The sequence below is a fragment of the Plectrocnemia conspersa genome, unplaced genomic scaffold (genome assembly GCF_051122295.1).
Source record: "Plectrocnemia conspersa isolate PC_06_02 unplaced genomic scaffold, ASM5112229v1 ptg000002l, whole genome shotgun sequence".
In the NCBI taxonomy this organism is placed as follows: Eukaryota; Metazoa; Arthropoda; class Insecta; order Trichoptera; family Polycentropodidae; genus Plectrocnemia; species Plectrocnemia conspersa.
In genome coordinates this window covers 26,771,424-26,779,837 of record NW_028277166.1, presented here as the reverse complement: position 1 = coordinate 26,779,837, position 8,414 = coordinate 26,771,424, and positions in this window count along the sequence as shown.

The following is an 8,414-nucleotide window of genomic DNA, read 5'->3' as shown; positions in this document are numbered from 1 at the left end:
TATTTAACAAAACATTTCGTGCAAATTTGTAATAATAATATGTATGTAAGTGTGTAGAATATGTGTATGAAATGTTTTTGTATAAATGCCATCATGAGCATTGGAATAACCTGTGAAGTCATGATGGTTAGAACTATAACAAATCAATTAAATAAACACATGAACAATGGGTTTGGAATTTGTTATAATGTTTCTGTCCAATTTCTTGGTGTATTCTGATAGACGATTGCCATTGTTTAAGTATTACGCTGGCGAGCTTTGGTTTAAGTTGATTTAAGATGGCTAATTTTTAATCTGCGGATCATATTGCAATATGGCACAAGTAGAAATAATAAACTTATATGGGTTCTTTGGTGGAAAATTTGAAAATGGTAGAAAATTCCAATTGTGTTATAGGAATCCGATGGACTATTTTCCTCTTCGATGAGCTAATTGTTACAGTGCGTTTTTATCAAGAATTATCTTTGATGATATTCTAGCTTGTTATTATGAATACCCACTGATTTAATTAAAAAAGTTTATTTTACAATAGTAATTATTGTAATAATTTTCGGTACCTCACTATCGTTAGGTACCGCAGATAGTGAGTGTATGTATGTTTTAAATTTTATTTTTGATTCGTTCTATTTTTTTAAATATATTTTTAGTATTCAATTATTAAAATTTTAAATTTATTGGTAAGATATTAAAATTATGGTGTGAGTTGTGTGTGGGATGAAAGGACATTTGTAAGCTGTATATTTTATTATTTGTCGGTTAGGTCAAATTATATATTACTAACTTTTGTAATTAAAATAATGTAATTTTTTATTTCATTTTTAATTTTTATAAATAATTTTATTAAAATCAATCTAGATCGTGCTTAGTGACATCTATTGATTGTAATTTGTAATAATAGTTTTTAGTTTAATAAATAGATTCCACTGATTTGCAGACTTTTATTTCAGTCTTGTGTCTCACTACTTAGTAGTAGTTAATTGTGTTTTTTTTTTTAATATTTTTTTGTTATTAAAAATATATAGCATTTTGTAATATATCTACAGAAGATTTCTATTTTCAATCAATTAAATAAAAGCGTTATTAAGAACGTGAATATTAAACCTACTTGGTTGATTTTACAACAGATTATATGTTAGTGAAAGCATCATTTATTGCTTTTGAAAGTTCCCATGAATATGATTTTACAATAATCTTGGTGTTGTTGCATTGTCTTATTATTCAATTTTATATTTTTAATTGAAAAGAATTAAAAAAATATTTTGCTCTCATGTGCTATCTTTAAAAACTTAAATGTTACAAACACATACCATTTCTTATTTTTAATAAGTAAAATGGAAAGGACATTGAATTCTTAAATATTAGCAAACGTTGAAATTAAATAGCCGTTCGAGAATCTGCTTTAGACCTAGTGTCAAATCGTACGCACGTGCTTTCGTTGACATTTGAACGTTTTTGAATAAAACATGTAATTTTACGATAGTCTGCGCCTTTTTGAATGGAAGTAGAAAGCACGTTTAACTAATCGTTTTAATTGCTATCATTTAAGATATTGCACGTAAAACTGTTTAATATACACATCACAGTGAAATCTAATCGTTAAAGAGCAGATACTAAATGATGCAAAAGGTATAAACTTCTGGATTTCATATCGCTTATTAACAGTGAAAGAACCAAATATATGTCTAACAGGCGCGAATGGTGAGATACTTTCCCTTTCGCTCGCTCGCGTGCTAAGTGACGAAAGTGAGTGACAGATAAGGGCGTGCGAAACGCATGTAACGCACGCCTTTATCTCTCACTCACTCTCGTCACTTAACACGCGTACGCACCTGATCATTATAATCAATGGGTATTTACATTACTTTTAGTCCATACATATAAAACATTCGCACTCTAAACAAAAATTGGTTTTGTTTTTACATCCTTTAATTTACATATTGTCACTTACAGACTGCTTTTTAAATTAAAACTTTACTAATTTAAGTTGCTCAATAGTTTATTTAAGTATATCATTTGTGCTTTTGGTCGTAACGTAAATGGAAATACAAATATTTCACAAAAAAATTAAAATTCGACTTAAATCAGTATGCTGTACAAACTAAGTAGTGAATTTGTCATATTATCTGCGAGTATTAGGTTTTATAAGGAACATATTAAGTTAAATCTTGCTGTATATGATCGTTATTCAAGAAAAATGCTGCATAGAATTTTTTTTCTAAAAATCCTTAATAGAGATAGGATATTTAAATAGAATTAAGTTAATTATACCAATTTAAGTAGACGATTTGAGTATTAGTTGTGTTCTTTACGATAATCCAGATATGTATCTTAATTAACTGAGGCTTGACTATGGAATATGATTTATTCTAATATATGCTATTTACTAACTATGTATATACTTTATTTATTACATTATATGTATTATAAATTGGTATCTAGTTAATTTGCAATCTGAATATTTATATTCAGTCAAATCGAACAATGCACGTGAAGAAATGAATGAAAATAATTTGATATTGCATATATGAAATTTATTTATATTTAAATGCTGATTTTTTATTAGTCGACAGTCAGAGCCTCCGAGCAAAAACAAAAGATTTCAATACCGCAGGCTCGGAAATGTTGCAATTTTTTTTTTATTAAAATTTAATATATTTATTTTGTTTAAATGTATACAACGTTAATACAAAGCGATATGATTAACATAGCAACAAAGTAACGTAGAGCATTTCATTTTAAAGCGTGCGGGAGCAGAAGCGAAAGCGGTTCAGAATAATTATATATAAGATATAATAATATTATAAGCTTGAAAAAGCTAGATATTAAATTTATAAATTCGTAGATGTTGAAATGAATCAATTTTTGCTATTTAGATACATATTCAAATATAAAAAATAATTAAATTTTTCTGTGACATTTCATAAAAAATCAAACTATTATAATTTAAAAATATGTTCGCTTTTGCCAATAGATGTCACTAATAAAATAAAATAAATTATTTAAATAAAAAAATAGTATATTATACGATAAAAGAAAATAAAATATTTTTAATTCTTGATTAAGTTTTATTTAATATCCACAGATGTCTATAAAAATATAAAATTAGCTATAAATAGTTTTACTATATTTCAATAGATGTCTATATGAATTATTAATATTATTATTTTAAATATTTTTTGTGTTTATTATATTTTTTAATAAATACAGGTATTAAAATATAACAAGCTCGTGTAATCTTGTTTTTATATTGTATTATTTTTTTATTTTTATATTACCGTTCTTCAATCTTCACTCTTCCTGCCTACCAAATTTTAATCCTCTCTTCCTTTTGATCAATCTTTAACCACATCCGTTGCGATCTTAATAGTGGTCTCTCACACACAACATAACCAAAACCAGATTTACACACCGCATAATATGCGGGGCTTGAACTATAACCCCGTGTAACTGTAATCCCGTCGATATCCATACTATGTGCAGCAAAAAAGTATGTGGACTTGATGAAATTTTATTATATTTGGTCGAGCGCATAATTTATTGGCCCGTGAGCGTTTTTACACGAAAAGATAATTATCTAATTGTCACGATCTCTAGCAGAGATAAGCCGTCTGGCGCGACTCTAATGAGAGAAATTAGCATCGAAATTTGTTACAGCGATATTATTCAATTTGGACGCTGATTTATAATGGAGGATTTTGTAGATGAAGAAAAAATCGAAAGGCTCGTGGGAATTGATTTTTGCCTATATTTTTACGTTTACTAGTGAATGCTTAAAACATATAGGACAGCAATAATATTTATTGCGTTTCAAAAGTTTTATTTCCCTTATTTTATTTCAATAAAATACGGTCGTTAAAAGGGTACAGATTCTTTTTTTATGTGTGCCGTTCACAATAGATTCCGTTATTGTGTTAATATCGCCTAATAGAAGATACATCGATGGCTCTTTGTCGAATATTTCTTTTTGGCAGACTACTAAAACGCCGTTTTTAATACGAGCTAATAATTATGGGTAGTCGCTATACTGCTGATAATGTAATTTACTGCTGCATTAGCAAGTGATTCTTATAAATTAAAAAAACATAATTAAATTTAATAAGAAATATCGAATCTCAAAGAATTATGCCATTAAGTTTTTTATATACAGTTCTCAACAATTTAGTCATCACTGGCCTATTTTAAAAAATTTAATTTTTAGTTTTGCTTATAAATATTTTGTCTTAATAATTACACTAAGCATATAAAACATTCTAAAACTGTAAATTCCACCCCGTACGTTAATATTTCGTTATTTTTCGAAAAAAAAATGATCGTGGGAAACTCATTTTTGCTCTCATGTGCATATACGAGGACGGTCTCTATCTGTAGGTATATCTACTGTGTTGAACGAACACGTTCACAATTGGCGGTCCGGTTTGCTTCCTGGTGTGTGTATGTATGCATGTGTACTGTATGATGTGTCCATCTCTCGTAATAAGCTTTTGCGGTGCAGAATATGGATATGTATATGCAATTGAAGAGCTTAATTAAACGCCAAAGGAAAAAATCAAATGCAAAATAGTACAACTTTCATCTTCGAGTTATATATCTAATACATAAATATAATTTACGTTTATTTAACAAGTTTTTAGTTTAACTCGATAATTGTTGTATTAATTAACATAATACTAATAGGCAGAAAACGACCATTTTTTAAGAATTTAGTAATATTGTGGGGGCCGATTAGTGACGTTCTGGCCAAATTTAAGGGGTCCCTGTTTAGAATCCCTATAAAAAACATTAAAATCGTGCCGTCATCGTTCATCGTTCATTACCTATAAGTACCGCTAAAAAATACTCTTTGTTTGGAAAGGACGCGCGATAGACAATACGATCTACCATGAGCACAATACTATTGTTATTCTATCTTATGGTTATTAATCGCCAGAATAGTAATCTGGACAATTTTTAATTAGGCATAAACACATTTCGGAGGATTAAGGGGGTGTCCAACAGAAACATTATTTCAGATTTCAGAAAATAATAAATTTTTAATTAATAAAAAAAAATCCGAAAATATAAAATTTGTGTTTTTTTTTAAATTTCGGAAAGGTAGCTATGGGGGGGGGTGGAGGGGGCAGGCCGCAGGCACTTGCTTGGGGGCAGCATAGCTTAACAATAATCAATTTATTATTTTAAGAAATGCTGATTTTATGATGGGGGGCGGCAATGTATGGGGGCGGCAATTTTAAGGATTACCCCTGGTGGCACTTACCCTAGCTACGCCACTGATCCTCTGAGATAATCTTATGCTATTTTTAAATTTTAAGCTATTGGTGATACACACAAGATTAAAGTAATATCGCATTCTACAAAACCTTCAATTTGCTCTTTGATGTCACGGGGGCAAAGTCTCAAAGTCAGAATCTTACATTAAATTCGAATTATTCACGTTGTACAGTTATCCAGTCAGCACGATGAAGGGTCTCGAGTGTAAGTAACGTGTGAGCGAAAGAAATTGGCCGTGAGACATGCAAAACTCGGCTGATCCTCATCTGGGTGCCGTCTCTCTAGGTCCCTCTGTTGGTTCTTGCAGTAATTGTACGTAATCCAAAAGCGGCGTGAACGACGAACTAACCATTACGTGGTGGTATAGTTCGAAATTGACGCCGCTTTCGGATTCGCACCATTATATTCCCATCAACAAAGGCAGACTGGTTGGTCGTTAGCCACAGCGTTTATGATAATCAAATAGCCAAATAATTTCTTGGGTAATCTCTTTTCGGTCTCTTTTTTGTGATTTAGGTACAAAAGCGCGCCGATGCGAATGTCAAATTGAACCGTTCTTCTCTATCTTAATCGACTGAGCGATGTTTGGCGAACTTAAACGATTGTTAAGCAGCCGGATGAAAAAATTAAATATTTTTTATTTTAGCAAAATTGGGCTTTAAATCTAATACAAAATATAGGTATAGGATAAACTGCACAAGGTGGCAGATAGAGACTATGATACCAATATTCTATAATATATGATGAAGTAAAAAATTACAGTTAGACTCAATAAAGTCGAAACATCCATAAAAAAATCTTAAAATAGGCATATGTTGAATTGCGCGCTAGACAATACGATCTGCTCTGCGCACAATACCATTGTTATTCTACTCTTTGGTTATCGATCGCTAGAGTGGCAATCTCGACAATTTTTAATTTGGCATGAATATTTTTCGGAGAGGGGAGTATCTAACAGATTTTTCAAGGGGGTAAGGGGCAAGAGATGACTAGTCAGTGGTCGTTTTTTTATTATTTAATTTAAATAAAAAAATAAACATTTTATTGAAATGAAAAGAACCGGGTAAAAACCCCGGTTCTGGTTTTTACTCGGGTTGGAAACCCTACTCACACCCCTTAGGCCTTAAAACCTGAAAGTACTTTCGTTATAATGGGTTAATATATGCAATTAGAGCATTATTAATCGTTTGACAAAAAAAAGTTATTGTCTATGATTAGTAACCAACAATATGATAATATTATTTTGTAATGTCAGTGTTGCCAGCTGAATTCCAGAATGGACAACTAAATTGGCCCCCACAATATTACTGACCGTTTTATTTACTGACTATAAATCTTAAAAATATGATGTTTTAATAAGAAAAAAACAGATTGATACATAACGTAAAAAAATTATCACAATTAAAATGTCATTCTGTTCAAAAATAAATTTATTTATTTGCTTGTGTTATATTATATAATTATATAAGAATAAAACAGTTACTTTTAATATTAGTAGTAGATCTAAACTTTTTTTAATATTTTTTTTTAATAAACTCATGCAACTTTAATCAAATAAAAGTAAGTTAATAAATAATACATATATCATAACAATATAAAATTGCTATTATTGTTTTTATTTAACATGCTTTTTATTTTTCAATAATACATATTTTAAGTGTACTTATTACATTTTTTTAAAATTTTGATGTATTAAACTGTGAAGATTTTAAAATATATTTTAATAAAATATAATATTTTCTAGTAGCTTACTTTAAGTTGAATAATGTATTATAAATCAATTATATATTTTTATGTATTGTTTTACAGAAACATGTTAATTTATATTTATGCTTTAGGAATATTTATTTAATTTTAATTTTATAAAAATTTTTTATGGATTTATTTTTAAACCATTTTAGTATTTCTATATTTATATTTCTGAGAAAATACAATTAATTTTATGCTACTTTTAAGTGTTCCACTTATGCAAATGTATATTAAAGACCGGAAAATTTTAACCCAAATTGACATAATTATTTGCTATTTTTTTATCAAAAGGATATATAAAATAAATGATACATTTAAATACTTGTATGAATCTGATGGAACATACAATTTACATTTTAATTAAGGATATATTAAAATTGGCAAAACATGATACAGTTTTAAGAACATAATTAATGGCATAAAACATATTAACTTGTGTATTTATTTGAACACTTAAATCTAATGGTAGTGCTTAAATTAGTGAACTTGCTAAAAGCTTAAAAAGTAATCAATTTGTTTGTGTTCGACTTTTTTTTATATAAACTATCAATAATTGCGTATTTAAGCGGATATCTTTTAACAGTAAAATAACCTTCATAATGCGATGGTCAGTGCCAAATACAAAGGATACAGTTTGTGCCCTAATATCTTAACCGAACAGATACTTCAATTAAAGTGCATAATGCGATTGAATGCTTTGGTAGGTACCAGTGAGTATTTCCGAAAGATTTAATAAATTTATAGGCAAGCCAAATATGTGGTTTAGGAAAATAAGAATATGCAATCGTATATCTCCAAAAAATCCTGAAATGGGCTAATTGACACAGAAGATTGGATTGGAAAAGTCTCCAGGTAACTGTACAAAATCTAGAGAGCTAAACGATATGGGGGTGGCTCTTATATTCTGGAATGGAAGGTATCCACATCATCAACGGGACAGTAAATGTGATGGATTATAAAACTGTCCTAGATTTATTCATCCTTTCGATGGAAAAGTACGTGGATTTAAATTTAAACCACAACTTCATAGATATTTTTGCATTCATAGTTCGAAAGTAGTCATAAATATGTTTTTATTAATTTTACGATAAAAAAATATTTTTTTTGAAACACAAAATTAAATTTCACTCACCGATAAATAATGAATCTGTGATGACTATTATGGCTGCTAATATCAGGTCTAATGGATGCCAAATTGTTACATCTTCGTCGAAGGTGAGTCAAATAATAGTATATTTCACTGGTAATAATTTATTTCGCAAGGTGAACTGCCGTTTTGAGTAAAGTGTACTGGCGATTGCTTCCAGAATTTGGATTTTTATAAGGATTTTTAAAGGTATTCAGAGATTTCAGATTGATATCTACTTTTCATAACAGCCAGACGATAGACACGAGAA